Below are 21,642 nucleotides of genomic sequence, written 5' to 3'. Positions count from 1 at the left end.
GCCCCTTTCCCTGAGCACTGCCCTCAGTCCCTTGGAGCTCTGACATGAAGAGGTCTGCGGGGACCAGGTGCTCGGGTGGCCTGACAGCCCGTGGGAGTCGGGGAAGCCGGTGGCCTGGGGAACCCTGTGTCCTCCGTCTCTGAGGTCCAGCCCCCGCCTTGCTCTGGGTTTCCTCGACCCTCCTGAGCAGGCAGCACCTCTGGCCTCCCTTCCTTCTGTCTCCTGAGGCCCAGGGTCCTGGACAGAGCCTGCTGGGCACACAGGTCAGACGGGGTGGGGCAGGACCCAGGCAGCCCAGAGGACAGGGCGGCCGGCAGGGCACAGCTGGCCCACGGCCCGTCCTCTCCGAGGCAGGAGCAGGCGTGTTGAGAGACTTAGGAAGAGTGCAGCTCAGGGGTGTGAGTGGCCAGAGGGTCACTCCTTCACCCCGTCCTGACAGGCCCAGTGAGCCAGGGGCGGGGAGCCTCACTGCAGCGAAGGGGGTGCCCAAAGCTCACAGCAGGTCATCGTGGGGCAGCACGGGGAAGCCCACGATGGCTCCAGTGGCCACCAAGGCCCTGCAGAGCTGGAGGTGTGTGGACCAGGGCTCAGCACCGGGCCCGCCCAGGTCTCTGGCTCACTGAGGGCACCCCCTTGCACAGCAGGGAGTGGACAGGCCTCTTCTGGCCCAGGCACTAATGGACCTGGGCTGCTGGAACCAGGGTCTTAGGGCTCCCTGGGCACTCACTCCCCTCGGGGGCCTTGGATCCGGGGTGCCAGTCAGGACACAGAGACTGCAAGTGGCGTCACCCAGCAGGAGGGAGGCAGGCAGGCCAGGACTGCGTCCAGAGCCGCGGGGCAGCCAAGCCCACTCCCCTTCTGCGGCACTTCCGCCCTGGGACTGCCCCTCACCCAGAGCAAAGGGTGGGTTCTCCCTTCTCATTAGTTCAAAACCCCGCAGAGCAGAGGGGACGAGACGGGAGGGGCAGCCTGAGAGAGGAGCAGAGAAGGCGCGTGGCCCTCGGCACGGGGTGGCTGTGCCCCATGCGTCCTCCCGGTGGAGAGGCACTCTGCCTGCTGCTGCGGTGCGGCTTGTCCTGGTGCCCCATGGCGTGCGTGGGCCTGTGTCAGGGGCCCCCGGGGTGCAGGGGACTCGCTCTGCCCACGGGCAGTTCTGCACTATCTCCGAGACACCGGGCTGCGTCGTCACCAGCGGACGCTGTGTTTCCCTTGATACTTTCAGGACTTTGTTTTGCCTTCCTTAATGCAGGTGGGCTTTGTCCCCCCAAAGGAAGTGAGAAATATGACGAACTTGTCCTGGGCCACTCCAGAGGGCAAGTGCTTCCCCAGGGACCTGGGGCACCCTGACCCCACCCACACTCCCTTTCTGGTGTGCATTGCCAGAGTCTCTGGCTGCCAGTCATTCCCACTGTCTATGCCGCTCCTGGTTCCAATCTGAAGTCCAACAAATGCAAGCAAGAACTCAAACTTGTCTTTGGGCCACTTTACAACTGTGTGAGCAAGTGGGTGCACACACCTGTGATTCCAGAGGCTCTGGAGGCTGATGCAGGAGGATGGAAACCTGAGGCTGGCCTCCACAACTGACAAGACAAAAACAAGCTTGTGTGCCTGCAGCTCTTCAGTCCCCAGTTCCCAGAGCTGTGGCCACTTCCCTCCAGCCACAGCAGACCAGGACGGAAAGAAGGGAGGACCGAGGGGATGGGCCCAGGAGAGGAGCCGCCCACACTGCATGAACAGCCTGGATCCGTGCACGCGGGAGCAGAGAGCAGGACACAGGGCCACGCCGCCCACGGCCTCCCTCCTCGTTCCTCCCAGCAGACAGCGGCCTGTTCTCACGAGAGTCCAAACGTGTTTCCACACCTTTACGCAGAGGCCTGCTCTGAGGGAAGGCTCCAGGGTCACCTGGCCTCAGCCTGGGTGGGCCCTGGCACACCCTGGCTGCTGCGGACTACATCAAACGCCTGTGGTGGACACACCTGGCAAATGGGCTGCAGATCCACTTCAAGGCTCTGGATGACCATTCCACGCTGCCCAGTGAGTGCCCAGTGAGTCCCTGCAGAGCTGCGAGCCCAGCTCCCCAGCTCCATCACCACACGGGGCCTTGCCGTTTGGTGAGATGGCCCCTGGGTGGCCAGTGAGACCGAGGCCCCCTGTGGCCCGGGGTGGTGGGTGCTCCGTGGGGTGAGAGGTGTGCAGAACCCTTCCTGCTCCGAGCTCAGGGAGGCTGGGGTGAGCGCGTCACCAGGACAGCCAGACGCAGAGAGCGGCCTGCTGCCTGGGAGCCCAGCGCCCGGGCCAGCGCCCACCTCTGCCCTGTGCAGGCAGCTGCGTGGCTTTGCTGGTGCTGGCCGCTGCTCAAGGAGGCCTCCAGTCTCCCTGCCCCGCCGCGCCCACTCCCACCACGGCCCCTCCTCCTGGCCGCTCCCGACGGTCTGGAAGGGTGGCCCTCGTTGCCCAAGGCCTCCTTCTGGTGGACATCACCCGCTGTGCAGAGATGGGTGGCCAGGACAGGGCCGAGACTGAACCCATATGGTCAGAAGTGAGAGCCGCGGGTCGGAGCCCATCCTGGCACGGCCACCCCCGTCCTGCATCTCTTGGGGCCAGTGGCCTCATCTGCAGAAGTGGCTTGCTCCTGAGGTTGAGGAGGGACTGTGGACGGTGGGAGGGGCAGGGCTGCTGAGGGCCGCCCCCGAGGCCTCGTCCTGCCCAGCGGGCCTTCTGCCTGCGGTGACCGATGGTGGTTCTCTCACCCCGGCCTCGTTCTGCTCAGGGTGCTCCCAGCTAGGGCTCCAACACCTAGAGACAAGTGACCCCGGGTTGGACCCTTGGGAGCCGCGGGGCCCCTCCCAGGACTCCCGGGTCCCCAGGAGCACAGGGCCCGGCGGGGAGCCGCGGGGGCCCAGGCTGCAGCACCTTCTAGTCCCGTCTCAGCGCTGGTCCCCGGGCCTCCCCGGACCTCGAGATTCACGTGGGGGAAAGAGCTGGTGGGGGACACGGCAGGCTGGGCACATGGCTGCCTGTGGCGAAGGGAGTCCAAGGGTGACCCTGTCCTCACGTGGGATTTTGATATTGTGCTCATGATGATGTGTTTTTGTCACTGATTCTAATATTTTAAAATACCGGATCAAAATGCAATTGCCATTGATCGCCAAGTTTTTGGTGCCCCTAAAATTTCACCGCCCTCGTTGGCCCTGCTGATCCTTCTTTCCCACGGTGGCTCTGGGTTAGAGCTTGCGACCTCAGCTCCTAGGTGCAGCTGGGAACCCAGAGGCCTCTCGTGGCCCCTGGAAACCTGGGCCAGGAAGGTCCTGCTGGACCCCAGAAGGGTACTTCGGGCCTGGCTGAGGACAGTTCACCTGGTGACTGGTAGAGCCATCTTTGGTCACAGACAGAGGTGGCTGCAAAGCAGTGACACCCGAGAAGCCTCTGATGCAGTGCACTCCCTGTGCAACCTTGCACTGCAGTCCTGATAAAAGGCAGACAGTTGGATCCCCACACCTGCACTGTCTTTGTCTTCTGCAGCATGCTGCAGACTGCGGGATGGGGTGAGGGTGTCAGCAGGTGGCCTTTCAGATGGCTACTTCACTTAGCAACATGCACACCAGGGTCCTGGGCCTCCCTGTCCAAATAACTCGTCCTCCTCCATGGGTGGACCCCAGCCTGTTCACGCACCTTTCGAAGGATGGCTTGTTGCCTCTGGCTTTGAGCAATTGTGAATGAAGCTTCTCTAACCCCTTCCTGGCAGGGATTCGTATGAGCCTCTGTTTAGCTCACTTGGGTAAGGCCGTGGGGGCGGGACCAGGCCTGTGATCCCAGCAACTTGGGAGGCTGAGGCAGGAGGATCACAAGTCAAGGCCAGCCTCAGCAATTTAGCAAGACTCTGTCTCAAAATAACATAGAAAGGGCCGGGGTGTGGTCAGTGGTTACGCACCCCTGGGTTCAATCCCCAGTACTACTAAATAAATAATGAATAAAAATGAAACTCCCCTCTTGTGTGTGGGTGACGCTAAGGAGCAGGAGCAGGGGTCGGTCCCCCAAGCCTTCTTCAGGTGCACAGCTGCTTTGGTCTGCATCCCCGGGTGTGCCTGGGCCTCGCCGTCCCGCCTGCCCACTTGCCCTGGCCGCTCCTAGACAGGCGCCTGCCCAGACCTTTCTCCTGTGAACTGGGATCTGTCTTCTCTCCACGGAGGTGCTGGGCATTCCGGAATAGGCAGTGTCCACGAGCCGCTCCCCCGTTGTGTCTTGTCATGTTCTCTGCAGAGCAAAAGTCTGAGATGTTGGTAAGTGCAGCTTGCCAAGCCTTCCTTCACAGGTCATGCTGATGTTACACTTAGACCTGAGTGGAATCCAGGTGTTCCGGGAGTCAGTTTGCATATTTTTAAACAGATAATGGTTCCTATCCAACAGCCATGATCCCCAGACCCATTAGCTTATTTACCAGTCCACACTCAGAGTAGGTCAGGTTTTATACTCGTGGCAGCTAGACTTCTGTTGCAGATTCTTAGAGATAACAGAAAAGCGTCTGTGGGAGTCCATAGTAGCTCAAAAGCTTTTTGCAGGCCACCGTGGGTGATGGCAGACATGTGGGTGACGGAGGCACGTGGGACGTGGCAGGTGGTGCTGGGTGCCTGTACTTGGCCAGGGCTGCCCGGCTGGGGCTTACCAGGTGTCGGAAGAAAGACCTGTGGTGCAGCAGAGGCAGCACACCAGGCTGGAGTCCATCTGGGTGGAAACCGGAGCTGGCAGCTGTGGGGACTGAGGGGCGCTGCCCTTGGGGACGGTCAGGAGAGCGGAAGCAACTCAAGTAGTCCTGGAAGCCTGAGAGTGGCCGTGACGCAGAGCCCCCAGCTGCAGCAGAGCACCTGCCTGGCACCAGCCCGCACAGGGCCCCGGGCAAGGCAACGTCCCTCGCAGGCCTCCACAGGAGTGGGGACTCGAGGCATGGGCGAGCTGGCTCCCTTGGGGTGGCCGCGATGCCAGAGCAGGGAGGTAGCTCCTTTGACGTGAGTTGAGCTCCTGACTCCATAGACACTGAGCCCGTGGGGGAACCGTTTCCCAGGTCTCGGGGGCTCTGCCTGCGAGCTGTCTGGCTTGGGGTTGGTCTCCGGCGGGTGCTCTGCCTGGCCGGTCAGGCTGCAGACACCTCGGGCTGGGGTGGACCCTCCTCCTCCAACACAAGCTGCAGGGCCTAGAAGCACTGTATGGCCAACGGGGAGAAGCCCGGGAGGCCAAGTGGGTGGCCGTGCCCAGCGCAGCGGCAGCTGTCAACTCCCATGATGTGAGCACGATGTGGCTGGGCTGGGCTGGGCAGTGGTCGGCCCACTCAGCACAAAAGGGACCCAGCGTCTATGTGCCCACCAGCCACAGCCCTCAGGCGGGCATCAGGGACCTCTCAGGAAGGACGCAGGCCCATCTCAGCGTCTGGGGGTCAATGGTTGTGAGCGCTGCTCATTCAGGGCCCCCACAGCCACTCGACACAGAAGACCCAGAGGACTGGGACAGTGATAGGCCCACCCCTGAGGCCCCGAGAAGGGCCACGCCAGCCCTGGTCTGGCCTCCTGCCCCAGGGGGTCAGAGGCGACACACTCCTTGCACCCCAATCTCTCTGAATCAGGAGGCAGCTGGGGTGAGAACCGCGGGGTGCTCTCCTTCCTTTGTGGCACACAGCACCACCGCATCTCAAGTCCCGGCCCTGGAGCCCAAGGAGGCAGGGGACTGGTGTCAACCCACTCGGGCGGAACATCTGCCGCCTTAAGCCGCACACCTGGCATTCAGATCCACACCCTTGTGCGCCGTGGGCTTGGGACCCGTCGATGCTCCACAGAGCAGGAGAGGCACGTGGGCAGAACCAGCCAAGAGTGACTGGAAAACTGGGCAAAGTTCAGGCAGATGATGACTGAGGCTTTAGACCACAGCCAGTGGTGGGACGAGACAGACCTCTGCCCAGTGCCCCTGGAGTGGCCGGTGGGCAGGAGCTCCCACTCTCTCTCAGTTTACCTTCTCGCAGCTCCCAGAGCCACATCCCAAGAAGGACTGGGGAAGGGAGAAACAGGCAGAGCCGCAGACCTGGCAGGAGAGGGACTTCTTTTGGCACAGGGCGGCTTTTATACTTAGCAATTGGAGACCTTGAGTCTTCGCATGCAGATTTATGCCAAATGAGATGCAAATCAAGGCACTGCTGCTCTGAAGTTGTAACCCCTTCTGTCTCCTAAGAGGGTGACCCTGGGTCCCTGGCATGTCTCTAAGAAACAGTGTGTGAGCCCGGGGTAAAAGAAAAGAAAAGGCGCCAAGTTTACTAACATGAACCAAATGGGCAACCGCATCAGGTGTGTCAACCAGCCCTCCAGGAAAGGGGCAAGGCGGCTGGGGCTCAGGCCCAGGAAAGGAGGGAAGAGGAGAAAGTGGGGCGCGGAACCGGCGGGGCAGCGGCTTGGGGCCTTTCTGCAGGCCGACATTAAAATGAATGATATGCAAACGTATGCAAAGCATATGCGAACGCCCGGCCGGGCTGCGGGGGGCGCGGGATGCTGCGCCCTCCCCGCAGGCCGCCCAGCGCCGCGGGGACCGAGGCCGAGCGCGCAGCGGGGGAAGCGCGCTCCCTGCCGGCCGAGCGTGGAGGTGGCCCCGGGTCCCCGCCGCCCCACGGAGCGCGCGCTGGGGGCGCGGCGGCCGGAGGAGGGGCGCCCGGCGCTTGCCTCCCGCCCGGGCGCAGACGCCTTGGCTGTGGAGCTGCGAGGCCGGCGGCCGCCGACTGCTCGGAGGTGGGTGTGCGCAGCAGCGCGCTCGGGCTCCAGCCCTCCCGGGGCGCGGCCTGCGGAGCGGGCGGGGGCGGCGCGGCGAGGGGCCCGCCCGCACCATTCTCGGGGGCCCGCGCGGCCCACTCCCGCACCCGCGCCTCGCAGGACAGCGCGCCCGCTCCCGCCCGCACGGCCCCGCGCTCTGGGCGGCCCCCGCGTCCCAAGCCCGGCTCGCTGCCCCGGGGCGACGCGCGAGCGGCTCCGGGCGTGGGGCGGCGCCCTCTCCCGCGCCGACCGCACACCGGCCGGGCGCCTCTCCCGCGCCGACGCCCCGGGGCGGAGCGAGCGCAATGGGCGCCGAGCGGGAGGCAGGTGGCGCAGCAGCGGCGGCGGGGCGCGGGAGGCGGGGGCGGAGCGCGCGGGGAGGGGGCCGCGGGGCCCCGTGAGACGCGCGGGCGGGCGCGCGGCAGCCGAGCAGAGGCGCGGCGGCTGGACGCGGCGGCCGCAAGGCCAGACCGCCCGGGCGGCGTGCGCGCTTTGTTCCCGCGCGGGCGGCTGAGCCCAGCGGCATGGCCCAGGCGGCCGCCCCGCGCGCTCCGGCCCCGTGGCGCGCCTGAGCCCGGCGCCGCGCGAGAGGACGACGCGCCGATCGCCCCCAAGTTACGGAGGTGCTGACTGAGTCCGAAGGCAAAGACGCTTCGGGAGCCGGGTGGCGAGGGAGCGACCGCCCGCTGCGCGCCGGACCTCGGGACCGTAAGTGCTGTGTCCGCCCGCGCGGCGCCGCTGTCACCGGCTCAGCCCGCGCTGTCGTCCCGGGTCTGCACCGCAGCCACACGGAGCGCACGGGCCGCCCCCGCCCCCACTTTACAAAGTTGTGCCCGCGGCAGGGTGGAGCCAGCTCAGCGCCCACCCATTTGGGCGAGTGCACCCCCCAGGTGAGCGGAGAGCCCGACCCTCCGGGGGTGTGGTTAAACTTAAGGTGCGAACTGAGCGCCCGGCGCGGAGTCCCGCGACTCCGCCTGGAGCGATCCGGTTTCCTGACAAAGCTCCGCGGCACGGGGGACAGGGCCCGGACTGGGGAGGCAGAGGGGTACCCTACGAAAGACTGGGGTGGCCTGGTTGGGGAGGAGGGGCTGCTGGCTCCCTCTAGCTCCTCCCCCTCTTGTTTTGGTCCCTGAGCTGCCACCCAGGCCGGGGTTGCTCGGTGGTGGAGCAAGGTGTGCCCTGCTCCGCGGTGGGGAGGGGGGCCCGCAGGTGTTCCCTGGGTTCTGACGTTCCAGGTGCTCAGGCCAGCCCTGGGGGGCGATCTTGCTCCCAGCCTTTGGGAACCATCCATCTGTGTGTAGGGCAGGCCTGGAGCCAGGCTGTGGGAACAGTGGGGAGGGAGGTGTGAGCCGATGAGGAGGGACAGATGGCTGGAAATTCAGCCCCAGTCAGTAAGGTGGAGCAGAAGGCAGCCAGGCTGGAGGCACCCAGCTCCCAGGCCTACTCTGAGCACAGGCTCTGAACTTGGTGTGTTCTGGGTGGCCAGCGTGGCTGGCAGACCTGTGAGCCTGGAGCCCCTCCCCCACAGCAGCCCCCAGCCCGGCCCTGACCCTGACCCAGGGAGTAGCTGCGAGGAAACACAATCTTGTGTGCCTGTTTGTGGGTTAGTCTGCGTGGCCATCCCGTTCCTTCGACCCTGTGGCCAGGGTGTCAATTCACTGCCTGACTGGGTGTGTGTTTCCTTCCCTGGGCCCAGAAGCAGGAGGTTCCCGGGCCGCCACTCAGGACAGGGCTGGCTGGAGACAAAGGGCCCAAGGTTCCGAGCCCTGGCATTGCCCCTGCAAGTTGCTGGTCCAGGCTTGAGAAACTTCTTGAGACTGGCACTCGGCTTTCTCCCAGACCTCCCGGGTCAGGGCTGGGAGTGAGAGTCCAGCCTCACCTGCCAGTTTGCAAAGCCAGCGGCCCCCGCTTTCCGTGCAGGGGAAGGGGAGGCAAGGCCCTGCAGACAGTGCCTGGGCACATACACGGAGTCTGTGTGGGGAGCACCAGGCTGCAGTGGACAGTGGGAGCCAGAAACGTGGTTGGCCCTGGGCAGGCAGGTGCCGGTGGCAGGGAGCTGGCAGGCGGGCTCTGTCCTGAGCACCCTGCCCCAGAGCCAGGCTTTGGCATTGTTTTGCTGGGCTGAGACCACTCCTGAGCACGAGAGGGAAACGCAGAGAAGGAAAGCTGAGAGTTGGAGGGGCAGCTGTTGCACTGGTGCTGCCCGAGCTGGACGGTCACAGGCAGGGAGACTATCACATTAGGACCAATTTTCTGGTGGAATCTGCCTCACAGAGTAGATGCCGTATCTCTGTTGACTGGGGGAGTGGGAGGCGTGTGAGTGGTTCCTGGTGCTGGGGCCTCTCACTGCCGTGTGCAAAGCCTGGGCTGGCGAGTGGAGGTCACCCCAGCCTCCCCCATGCCCTCTGGGGCTGCTGTGCCACCCACCGGTCCTCAAGGTCCTGGTCTCTCCTCCTGTCACCGGGTTATCCACATAATTGAGTTACCACCTCCAGGAAAGCTCTGGTTCGGCTCCATGTATTTTCTTTTCTGCATGACTGGAAGAGATTAATTTTCCTTCCTACGCAAGGATCTGAAGACGCCGGAGGGCTGGGTCACTAATCTGCAGGATCCCAGCCGGCAGGGTTGCCACCGAGGAGGGCCAGATTTGGCACTGCCGTCTCCTCGGCGGCGGGCCTCCTCCTGCCCTGCTGCCCTGCAGGCGGGCTGTGTTGGGGTTTCTGACCATCCAGCCCCCCGTGCACCAGGGCAGCAGGGTGGGCTCTGTTTCCTCCCCAGGAGGGGCAGGAGAACCTCAGTGTGTTTTGCACCTGTGCATGCACAGGCAGGTGTGTTCAGGACCCCGTGTGGGATTAGCTGGTGTGTGGGTGCCAGGTGCAGGAACCGGGCTTGCTGTGTCTGGGCCTGCCTGTCCTGCTCACTGCTGCCCAGCTCCGCGTCCCACTTGCAGTCGCTGTCCAAGACCCGTGACCACTTGAGGGAGGTGACGCTTTCCCTCCCTCCGATGTTCAGAGTCCTGGGGACAAGTCTGACCACAGCCAGCCCTTTGAGTTGTGGCCTCCTCTGCCTGGGCCCCAGGGTCCTCTTCTTGGGGCTCCTGAGCACACCTGGGTTCTACGGTGACTGAGGTTGATTCTGCAATGCAGGAGCCCTCCCCGGGCCTGCCTTAGGCAGGTGGCCACAGCTGTCATGGATACCTGGGGGCAGCCACAGGACAGTATGCCTCGACCTCTGCCCTGTGTGGGTCATGCAGACCCAATACCCGTCTTACCCAAGTGGTTCCTGGCCTCCTGAGGCTCTGGCCGCCCTTTGCTGCTGCCCACCTGGCATGCTACAGCCGGGGGGTGGGGGGTGTCCTTTGAGACCAGCTATAAGCCCGACATTGTCTGCTGTGTGGACATGGTGCTCACTGTTGTTGGAATCAGGTCCAAGTGGTGATGTGGCTTCTGGGCCTCCAGGGCTCAGCTCCAGGCTGGTGACCGTGTGGCCCTGCTGTGGCTGCTGATGGCACAAAGCAGGCTCCTGGAGTGTGTGCCACCATCCCTCATTCTCTGGGCAGGTGTTGATTGAACACCTCCTTTTTGCTGGGCCAGGGGCCGGACATTGTTGCTGACGGGGGTCCATCGGGCTGCACTGGGCGAGGCGTGCCCCCCTGCTTCCCATTCACACCGTCCCTGCAGGTGGCTGCTGTGGACCCCCCCTTTCCTACCCCAGGAGGCTCAGAGCTCACAGCTCAGTGGCAGAGACTGGGGAGCCCCCTGCAGTGCTATCCGGTGCAGCAGAGGTGGGCACCCTGGAGCTTCCACCCAGTGGCCAGTACGGGGCTGGCAGGGCAGGGGCTTTGCGGAGCCCCTGGAGCTTGTATGCATCCTCAGCTGAGACCACCCTGTCCACTGGAGGGGAGGGGACTGGATGGGGAAGAACCGTGATTGGTGGGAGCCAGCAGGAGGGCCAGGGCTACTTTGGGGCAGTTCACAGGGGCCTGGGGTCTGGTTCAGGCCATGGTACCCCACACTGTTATTCTACGGAAACAAACCTGGCTCTTGGTCTCCCCAGACACTGCTGTGACTGTGGCCAGCAACTCAGGTCTTCTCCTGGGCAAGAAGAACTGATCCTGCTTCTGAGGCTGCCCGGTGGGATGCGCTGGGGGGCTGGTGACGGGGAGGGCAGGCGAGGGCGAGCCGTGGGGATGTGCCCTGACCACCTTGGCTACCTTGCCAAGCGAGCAAGGGCAAGAAGGGCCATGGGGCCGCACCCACAGTGGAAGCCCTGCGTCCTGCCCTCGAGCCCCAGCCTGACCTGACCTGGGCGGGGCCTGCTGCAGTTTCCTGAGGCAATAAAACAGGAGGCGGACTTCTGCTTTGTGTAATTGGTGGCATCTCACAGGAGCCGGCTGTCACTGGGAAGGACAGCAGAGGAGCTGGCCTGATGGGAGGAGGGTGCTGCAGCCAAGGCTCAGGCCGGCCCCAGGCCCCCTCCACTGAGGCGCTCAGCCCCCACCTGCTCCCGAGTGTGCCCAGGGGCCCCCAGGGCTGGAACCTGGTGGACGTGGCAGGAGTTTGAGGATGTCCGGCTCCAGTGCTCTTCTGTTTACTTGAGCACAGTCCACACAGCAGGCAGCCGGTGGGACGGAGAGGCCGCCCTGAGAGATGCCCCCAGACACTCCCAGGGCAGGTTGGGAAGGCCCTTGTGTGCCCCAGTGGCCTGGCGAGGGGGGACTCCCGAGGACCCCTGTAGCACCCAGTGACCCAGGGAGAAACCAGCCGGCACAGGACACTGGGTCCCGTCTCACAGGTGGAGAGCTGGCAGGTGGGATGGAGGTGTCGGGACACTCCCCAGGACCAGGCCAGAGGCAGCTACAGCCCCCGGTCCAGCTGGGAGTCCCTGCCCTGTCCTGAGAAAGTGGGGAGTGAAGGGACAGCACTCCCCGTCTCTGAGCCCTGTCTGGATTGGATCCCCTCCCCACAGCTCTGGGACACTCAGAAAGGCACCTCTCTGTGCAGACAGTCTCAGGGGCACTGGCTCTCCTGTGGCGATGCACCATGGGTGGCGCAGGCCTTGTCCTCTGGGCACACCAGCACTGTGGTGGGTGTGGGCATCAGGCGTCTGTGCCCCGTCCTTCTCTCCTGGCCCCCACCCTGGATGCTCAGCCCATCCCTGCCGCCTCCTTGCAGAACAGGGAGCAGAGAGGGCTTGTCCCGTGGCACAGCAGACCCCGTGTCCTCCTCCCTCCTAGGGACAGCAGTGAGCTCAGAGCCCAGCACGGGGCTGGGGGCCCTGCACTCCCTGAGCACAGAGGGGACCAAGGCTGGGGGCAGAGGGCCACTAGGACTCCAGAGCCACACCAGGTCCCCCAATCCTGGGATTCTGTGACCCTGCCTCCTCCCTCCACCCCACCCCACACACCACCACCTTGGCCCAGCTGGACACTCATGCACAGATGTCCGCTCATGTACCAGGCTAAGGCAGGGACCGCGTAGGCTGGTGAGATGCCCGACCCCTCTGAGCCTGGGTGCCCTCTGTCACACCTCGAGGTTCAGAGCTGGCTTCTGTTCCACTGTCTTTTCCTAGTGCCCAGTACTGGGCATCTGGGCTGAGAACCTCTGGTTTCCCTGCTGACCGTGCATCTTGACCCTGTCTGCTTCTGCCTCCTGGGAGCCAGGGTAGACAGGGTCAGGTTGGGTGTCGAGAGAGAGTCGGGCTACCAACTGCTGACCTCTCCTGGCCGGCACCTCCTTTGCTGCTTGCATGTGACCCGAGACACTCAGTGTTCCAAGCTGTGACCTCTTCCATGAGCCACTTGCTCACATGGGCCTCAGCTGTCCCCACAGGCTAAGGGACACAACCCTGCCCTTGAGGGGCCAGGGCCACCTGCACCATTCTGGTGGCCCAGCAGCCACATTGAGAAAGAAAATGGCCAGCCATGGTGGTGCACACGGGGGTCCCAGCAGGTTGGGAGGCTGAGGCAGGAGGATCACAAGGTCAAGGCCAACCTCAGGAACTTAGGAGGCCCTAAGCAACTCAGCGAGACCCAACTGAAAAGTAAAAAGGGTTGGGGTGTGCCCAGTAGTTAGGCACCCTGGGTTCCATCCCCACTCCTAAACCAAGAAGTAAGAACGAGGCCCGGGACCGGCAGGATCAATCTGTGCCGTGTGTTCTTTAATCCAGGACTCGTGGACTGTGACCTGGGGACAGCTCCTCCTGCTGGGGGTCTTCTCCCTTCTGGGCTTCTGAGCTCACTGGGCAGCGCAGGGCGGAGGAAGCAGGGACCCCCCAAGTGACCACAAAGTGAAGTGACCACCCTGGCCCTGAAGGTGCCAGGGTCAGGTGCCCAGCAAGGCAGGCAGCAGAGGGGAGCTGGGCGGAGGCCCTCTGGGAGCGAGGAGGCCAGGGGCTGCAGGGCAGGGGAGGGCTCTGGCCTTGGTCCTGCACCAGCGTGTCCCAGGGAGCCCCCAGTGGCCAGGCTACCCCTTGAGAAGGTCACTGGGCAGACAGGCAAGAGGAGGCCTTGCAGTGTCCAGCAAGGGCAGGGTGGGTACCAAGGGTGACCACGCTGGGGCATACGCTCCTCAGGACCTGGAGTCTGCGGATGCTTGGTGCCCAGCAGACAGGATGTCCCCCTGGACTCCTCTGAGGCCAACCTCCGAGGCCAGCAGGGTGTCCTCTGGTCCTGGGACCGAGGGTGGCTTGACCTGTCTACTGGGACGAGGCTGCGGGGGCCCTGCTGAGGGGAGCCCCTGGAAGCGGCCTCTCCGTGGACGGCGGTGGACGTGGAGCCCTGCTCAGGCACATGGGTCAGCCTGAGCCCCGGGGAGCCGGCCGTCTCACTCGGTGTGCTCTGGGTCTGCCCACGCGGCGCAGTCAGCCTCTGCCCTGCATGTGGCCGCCAGTGTCCCACTGTGCGCAGGCCACACAGCCAGTCTGGCATCTGCTGAGGGGCGCCAGGGTCCTCCTGCCTCCTTGGCTGTGGTCTTGCAGTGTCTGAGAGGGTGTCCCCACCTCTGCTGGGACCTCTGTCTTACGGTCCCTGGGTCCCTGGGTCTGACTTGTCCACTGGCTTCAAGAAGAATTGGAGGGCTGCGCCCTGTCCTCTGGTAGGCCTGCCGGACAACCCCTGCCACCGCTTTTCATGGGTGACAGTGCTGCCGCGGGGAGGGGCATCTGCCTGCTAGCTGGGACACCCTGGCCGGGGGCTTGCAGCAAGGGCTGGCAGCGGGTTGTTTGGGCAGCTTTAATCCAGGACTTGTGGACTGTGACCTGGGGACGCCCAGTGGCCAGCATCCCTGCCCTCTGTCCAGGGCCCCGCCGGGCACCCAGCAGCTGGGACTGCCGCACCCAAGGCTCTGCCTGGGGGCCCCGGGGTCTATGGAGGTCGACGCGTGGCCACAGCTGTCCTGAGCTGACCTCAGAGTCACGGGGCGCCACTCCTCGCAGCCTGGGAGCGGGTGGCTGGGGTCGAGCCCCTGACCTGAGTCAGGACGGGCTAGGACCTGGGCTGCTGGGCAGGAAGAAGTGGCAGGCGGTGGACAGTTCTGCTGCACATCAGCTTCCTGTTGCCCGCTGCTGCCTGGCCCACAGGAGCATGGACACGTTAGATACTTTCCCGTGCCGGAGAGGCCCCCAGTGGCTGAGGCTGCTGTCCTCCTGGTCACCCTGGCTCTGGTCCCATGCAGGACCGGGAAGCCAGGTGGGTGGTCCTAGAGAAGAAGAGATGGACCCTGCCCTCTCCACCTGACTGGACCCTGGGCAGAACCCATGGCCCCTGAGGACACATCCAGACGATGGCCTTGATTTGGCTCTGAATGGGAAAGCAGCCACTCCCATGTGGGGCGTGAGCTGTGGCAGTCCCTGGCCTCCTTCCCTGGCCTCCGCCGCCTCCCGAGCAGCAGGGAGGACCTCGGGTGGCCACCTGGCTCCCCTCAGTCGACCCCTCTGGCTTCCAGCTGCCATGACCCCCCTGGTGGAACCCAATCCGCACCCACAACGGCTCAGAAAGGCCTACTCAGTGAGCAGGTGGCCACCGGAGGGCTGACCTCCACGCTGACCCGCGGGGACCCTGGTCCCTAGCCGTGGAGGTCTCGGGTGGACTCGTCGTCCCTCCCGCAGAGCTCAAGCTGCCGCTGCTGTCCCGACGGTCCTCAGGCCCGGCGGGCAAGGAGGGCGGGCAGCAGGTGGGTCAGGCTCAGGCCTGGCTTCTCAACAGGGACACTGCTGAGGCCTGCGGGGGAGGGCAGGGGCTGGCAGGCTGTGACCAGGCCCTGAGGCAGGGGGAGCGGGGTGGGCCACAGGGGACTTGGGCCAGGCAGAGTGGTGTCCCACAGCCCCCTTGGAGACTGATGTGGTCATCCACCAAGCCAGCCCCGAAGGAACCCAAGGCTTGGGAGTCCCCACCCTGGTGACCGCTGGGCACGGCCGCCCAGGCTGACCCCCTGCTGGGCACAGCCGCCCAGGCTGACCCAGCTCAACACCCCTCCTGAGAAAGGCCCCGACAGACAGGTCCTCCCCAGTGCGGCGTGTGACAGAGCTCCCGTCACGATTCCGTCACACTCTCTGGTGCCTCCAGCAAGAGGGGGCGGGGTTGGCTGCTCCATCCTGAAGGCTGTGCCCTGGGCAGGGTCTGCACGGACATTTCCCAGGCCAGGTTGGGACGATGTCCTTGCACGGGACGCTTGGTGAGCAGCAGGGTGTCACCCTGGGCACCGGAAGAGGACTGCCGTGTCCTTTAGGAGCCAGAACTGCCTGGCCTGAGCTGGCATTCGCCGGTGCCCCTCACCCCCGGGAGCCGCCCTGGGAGGTCCAGGCGGGTTGCGAGTCTCACCAGGCCCCACGGCAGCCTGTGGCCTGTGACTTGGCTGCCCGGTCCCCCGCACAGGCCCCTTATCAGGTGGGAAGGTGCGGCCCACACACGTGGCCAGTGCTCCCCGTGGGCAGGGCCACCCCTCCTTGGGAGCTGCCTACTGGTGGGCGGAAGGGAGCTTCGAGACCAGCCCTGCTGGTCAGCACTGCCTACAGAAGCCCCTGGACTGCCGGACCTCACGCAGGGCCCTCTTCTGGCTGAGGCCCTGTGCCCTCTAAGGAGAGCCTGGTGGCCAGCACGCGGCGTGGCCCCCAGGAGCTGGGTGGGGAGGCCTCCTGGGCCCCAGAGCTGGCCGCCGGCCTCCCTCCCTGGGGAAGACTCCTGAGCTGTTTTGACTTGGCAGGGCCCAGCCCCAGATCTGCAGGCTCCGGGAGACCATTGGGTGGAATGAGTCAAAACATCCAGAAGGTTCCGCTCGGGAGGCAGGCGGCAGAGCCAGCTCCGCATCTCCCCCAGAGCAGCTGCCACCCCGGCTGCGGTAGTGCCAGCGCCAGCACCCGGCCCATCTGCCCGCCTGGCACCTTCCCAAGGCAGAGACAGGGAGAGGATAAGCTGGGGCAGGGTTGGAAACAGACTGTCCACCCACAGTGGACACGGCCTGTCTTCCTGGGTCAGGGAAGTGACAGGCAAAGGCCGTTGCTGTGTGACTCCAGGCAGGCCCCTGCCCTCTCTGTGTAATTCCACCTTGGGTTGGCAGAGCTGAGACAGGGGGTGGACACCTCACCCTGGGTGGGGCACTGTGAGCACGGTGACCCGTGGCTCCCACTTTCCTCCAGGACTGTCCCTCTGTGTGCCTCACTCCCTGTCACCCAGGTTGGTGTGAAGACTCCAGCCCCAGAGGACCCTGTGTTTCAGGCACAGAGCGGGTTGAGCCCAAGGTCAGCATGTCAGCTGGCCCGGTCGTTCACCCACGGGTGGGCCCCCGCACGTCCAGCCAGCCTGGCGATGGGCTGAGTGTGGGCATCAGATGTGGTCTGATGAGAGGGTCCTGTCCTCCCTGCGGGGGCTCTGCCTCGTCCCAGGCCCACATTGTGGGGACACCAGTTGCCATCTCCCGGCATCTCAAGGGCCGCTGTAAACCAGAGCCCAGCAGGCCTGCCCCACCCCCACCCTGGCCCTGGGGGCCCTGTCCACCCTGACCGGCCTTCCCCCCACCTGGACCCTCTCTGAGGCCGCCCTGCCCTGCCCTGGGAGCCTCCACTTGAGCCTCCCTGGCCCTGGGCCGGCTCCTCTGTTCCCCGGGAGTCTGTTGTCTGAGGCCACCTGCCGGCTCCAGGAGGACAAGGCCAGGGCCCACAGGGACCTCCCTGTGAGCGGGAGGCCTGCCACCCACCGCAGAGCCGTGCAGCAGGTTGTCTGGCCCAGTGGGTCCAGCCTGTGCCACTCACCAGGGCTGGGCCTGTCCTGGGCACTGTGCACGGTCCCCGGTCCTCACAGCAAGCCCCGACCCCAGGAGGTGACCCAGCTGGGCCCAGGTGGGGAAGCAAGGCCAGAGTCTGCCTGGAGGTCACGGGGCCACCCCCAGCAGGCACCCCCCCGTGTGTTGTAGGCCTGAAGGACGGGACTGGGTGGCGCCAGGAGCCCAGACCACTGCCGGGGCCCTCCCCGCCCTGACAGGTCAGCGCCCAGCAGCGTCAGGCCTCCCAGCACAAGGTGCCGACCAGGTCCAGAGGGGCTTGGCCTCCTCTGCCTGGGACGGTCGGGAGCGGGGACAGGCTGGCCTCCACCCGGGTGGCAGAGGGTCCGTTTTCTTACTCAAACTGGTGAAAAGGCCCAGAGGAGCGGCCCAGACCCTCACAGTGGCCCCGGTGCAGGTGGCGGAAGGTCCAGGCCCTACCTTCGGGTCGTCCGACAGCAAGCTGGCCTCAGCCCAGGGACCCAGGACACCCCCAGGCCACAGGCCGGAGCTCAGCCTGGGGCAGAGGCCACAGGAAGCCCGAGTCCTCCTGCCTGTGGGCAGAAGAGAGGCCCATCTCCTCTGAGCGCCACAGGCACCCACAGCAGAGAGTGGACAGGCCTCCTGGCTGGAGGCCCCGCTCTCCCCACCCAGCCCCGGCCCTCTCCCTCCACACCTGTCAGTCCGGAGCCATGGCACTGGGGCCCCATGGAGCCAGGCAGCTGTGTCAGCGAGGGCTGGGAGGTCAGTGTGAGCACAGAGTCTGGGTCAGAGCCCCAGCTTCGTCCCCCTGCCTGTGCGCTGTAGGCCCTCTCGCCCTCTCTGGGCCTCAGTGCCGCGTCTCGACACCACGGGAGTTTTTAACCTCTCACTTCCACCAGGGCAACTCCCAGGCTGCTGGGTGGATTAAATAAGCTATCGGTTGGCCACATAGACAGAGGCTGGGCCAAAGGAACATGGATTCGAGTCCTGCTCTGACCTGTCCCAAGCCTTGGACGGCCACCACCCTCCTGAGCTGGCTTTGACCCAGGAGATGGGAGTGAGGGCGCACCTTGGAGACCAGGCGAAGGGGCACGGTGCCTCGGTCCTGGTTATTTACATGCTGGGAGTCGGCTGGCAAGCGGCGGTGTTTCCAGAAGGGGAGGAAGAACCCACCGGTGGGTCTGGAGCATGGGCCGTGTCCTGGGGGCTTCAGGAGTGTGCTCACACTGGGGCTCCCCAGACGCCAGCACCCTCTCCTCTGTGTGCTCCGGACAGCTGACAGGTTGTGCCTGGGCACCTGCTGAGGGTGGGCCTGATCCCACCACCTCCCCTGCCTGGAGCTTAGGGTGGGCCCTGCCCCAGGCCAGGCCGCCTCCGGCCTCCAGTGAGGCAGAGGCAGACGCAGGCCTCTGTCCCTGGGACTTGACCCCTAGCAGCAGCAGGACCTACAGGCAGCCCGGGACAGGAGGGGCTGCGGGCCAGACCCCCACCCAGGGAGATCCCGGAAGAGGTCCCCACTTGGCAGCCTGACCAGGAAATCCCGCTGGCAGGGTGCCACCACCACCCTGCCACCCCGATCTGGCGTCAGCAGCCAGTCACCAGCCAGACGCTGCGGATGCCTGCCAGGCAGGGGGAGGGCTCAGGCTCCGGTGCCACCCTTCCTGCTGCCTGCGTGTAATTAACAGAGTAATTAAAAACAGGATGAGTTAATTGGTGTTCATTTACGTAGCAGATGTTTTTAATCGAGGCAGGAAACAATTTACCTGTTTACATAAACAATGGCAGAGGCGTCTGTGGAACACGCTGTCGAGCCTTCTCCTCCCGGCCCAGGGAGGGGCGAGGCTGGCCCGCACCCTGACCTCCACAGGGCCCTGGAGCCCAGCCTGGCCGCGGGCGGGGCAGGGAGCCCCAGGAGGAAACATCTGCCGCTGCGTGAGCTTCCAGGGAGCTGCTTCCTTAAATTCAGAGAAAGGATGTGGTGTTCCTGGGCGGGGGACTCGGGCAGCCCCAGCCTGCCCCCGGGGACCCCTCCCCAGGCCCAGCTGGCCCAGGGCGAAGGGCTGGACGGCCAGGCTAGAGGTGGGTGCCTCCTGTGAGGGAGCCAAGGCTTCCCTCTGGCCGGCTTTCGGGTGATCGCGACCGAGGGACGGTGACCGGGCTGCTGGCGGGGGCACGGGTGCTGTGCCTGCACTACCACTGGGTCTTCCCTGTGTGGCCACCTTTCCAGTGCTTGGTGGCCGTGGGTCTGGCCAGTGCTGCACAGTGCAGGCCTGGACCTCTGCACCCTGCAGGGGCACTGGAGGCTTTGCGGAGGCAGGAGGCTGGGCGCTGGGCCCCCCAGGGAGCAGGACTGGAGCTGCCTGCGCCCGGGCACCACATGGGCCCTGCTCTGTGGCACCCCTGTCGTCTCCAACTGCAGGAGTCCCATGTGGGGGCTGCAGTGCGGGCTGGGTCTGCATCGGAGAGGGCTGTGCTAGCTAGGGGCCCAGGGCCAGGACCACACCTGTGGGGTGCACAGCAGCTGCCGGCAGAGGGGACTTCAGGTCAGGGCTCCGCACCTTTGGCTCTGGAGTGTTGGGGGAGCAAGCTTCACCTGGTCCTCACCTGGCATGGGGATGACCGCCTGGGCCAGGCTGCCAGAGCCCACGGCTGACGGCCCAGTCTGAGCTTCCTTACCTGTGAAGCAGGTGACGGGCTCACCTGGGTGGACTGCGTGCACCTGAGGCTCCGGGCAGCACCCCAGTGGGGAGTCTGCACTCTGCTGACCCCCCAGTTGGGGTCTGTGGGACCTTCAGAAGTGGTTCGTGGAGCAAGGAGATGGAATGTTCTGGAACCCGGCAGGAATGGGCCTGGGAAGAGTGGGCTCCAGGCCGCTCAGGCACTAGGGCCTGGTGTGAGGTCGGCTGTGGCCAATGCTGGCAGATGGGCTGTGGTCAGGGGCCGGCTGGGTGCCCTCAGAAGGGGCGCCTGGCGTTCTTGCTTGGATGAGGGAAGACAGAAAGCCACAGGCCGGCCCCTCCCAGGCTCGTGAGTCCACAGGGCCCCTGCGGTGGGCACCAAGGCCATGCCACGTGACGAGGGTCATGCCAGCCCACAGGATGTCCTCGTGCCGCCGAGGAGGGGACACAGGTGGCAGTCCGGAGGAAGGGCCTGCCCAGCCCCCTCCAGGGGCAGCATCTGGGCCCAGGTGGGTTGTGTCCCCACCAAAGCCGAGGAGAGCCAAGTCTCAGGCTCCCGGCACCAGATCCCAAACCTGTCCACACGTGTCTCCTGTGCACGGCACGGCACCCCGCGGGGCTGGGGGGTGGCCTGGAGTGTCCCGGGGAGCAGCCGGCCCTGGGCGTTGGCACAGCCTCGGTTGCACATGTTTAATCAAGGGACACGCTCGCCGGCCCCCTGCGGAGGGAGCCCTGTGCGCTGCTGGCCTGGTTTCCCGGCGTCGGAGGACCTCCCCGGCAGCTCCCTCTGTCCCCCGGGGGTGGGCTGGTGAGCTCGTTCCTGGGCGCTGAGGGGTCTGGCCTCCCAGCTCTGGGCTGCCCCCTCACCCCCCAGGTGCCTTGCCCAGCTATCTGTGGTCATCTTGTAAGCAGCAGGGCCATGTCCCCAGGCCTCACCACATGAGAGGACACTCCTGCTTGGCACAAGGCTCACACACCCCTGGCCCTGCTGGCAGCACGTCCCCTGCTGGACGCTCTGCCCTTCACGCCTCATCCAGAGGGCCACACCGACCAGCCCCATAGCCAGAGAGAGGGCCACACCGACCAGCCCCATAGCCAGAGAGGTGCCCACCTTGGTCCCCCACCTGACCGGGGCAGTCTGCAGGTGGAGCAGGTGCAAGGCAGTCCCTAGGCAGGGCCTCCCTTAATCCCACAACCACTGTCCAGGGGACACAAGTGAGCCCTGCCGGACACCACCAAGAGGTGGAGCTGAGGCCTGGACTGGGCCTTCCTGACCCAAAGCCGGGCAACTATGCAGCTGTGTCTGCGCCTCACCCCGCCCATGAGGTCCAGGGTGGGCTCCTGCTTGGGTCGCACCTGGGCTGAACTGACCGGAGAGGAGCCTTCGGGACACTCCCACCGCCTGAGAGGTTGGGGTCAGTGTGGGAGTGGTCCCGAGGGAGGAGGGCCTCTTCAGAGGACTGACCTCCTAGGCATGTCCTCCCATCTATGGCCAGCCCCCTCATCTGCCTGTCCACCCATCCCTCCACCCACTGACCCTGTGTGCCCAGCTCCGCAGACCTTTGTCTCCCAGAGGGGCAGCTCCAGCCTTTCTAAGGTTAGACTAGTGAAGGACTCACTATGGGACCAGGAGCAAGGGGTAGCCATCCACCCGGGCTCCCCCACTCACCCAGCCACCTACCCACCTATCCATCCACCCTCCACCACCCATCCCTCCATCCACCCTCCACCACCCATCCCTCCATCCACCCTCCACCCACCCACCCATCCATCCACTCAGTCACCCACTAGCCATCCACCTACCCACCTATCCCTCCACCCACCCACCCATCCGTCAGTCCATCCATCCCTCCACCCACCTATCCATCTACGCATCCCTCCACCCACCTACCCATCCCTCCATCCACTCAGTCACCCACTAGCCATCCACCCACCTATCCCTCCACC

The 21,642-nt window shown here is 65.2% G+C and overlaps 1 protein-coding gene across 9 annotated transcripts in view; it reads left to right on the top strand.

Moving 5' to 3' along the window:
• Cbfa2t3 (CBFA2/RUNX1 partner transcriptional co-repressor 3) overlaps positions 1–21,642 on the top strand; it is a 64,366-nt gene that overhangs the window by 14,718 nt on the left and 28,006 nt on the right. The window contains exon 1 of one of the 9 annotated variants that reach the window (XM_071605201.1): positions 6,738–6,761. The exons of 4 other annotated variants lie outside the window; for them this stretch is intronic. The gene's annotated coding sequence lies outside the window, so the exon portion shown is untranslated. Of the gene's footprint in view, positions 1–6,737; positions 6,762–7,376; positions 7,491–7,573; positions 7,673–19,016; positions 19,097–21,642 lie in introns of those variants that run through there. 4 more of the 9 variants (XM_071605203.1, XM_071605200.1, XM_071605204.1 and 1 more) reach the window with 4 other exon arrangements.

This window comes from Marmota flaviventris, chromosome 18 (genome assembly GCF_047511675.1).
Source record: "Marmota flaviventris isolate mMarFla1 chromosome 18, mMarFla1.hap1, whole genome shotgun sequence".
Classification (NCBI taxonomy): Eukaryota; Metazoa; Chordata; class Mammalia; order Rodentia; family Sciuridae; genus Marmota; species Marmota flaviventris.
This window is presented reverse-complemented; position numbering and strand designations above follow the sequence as displayed.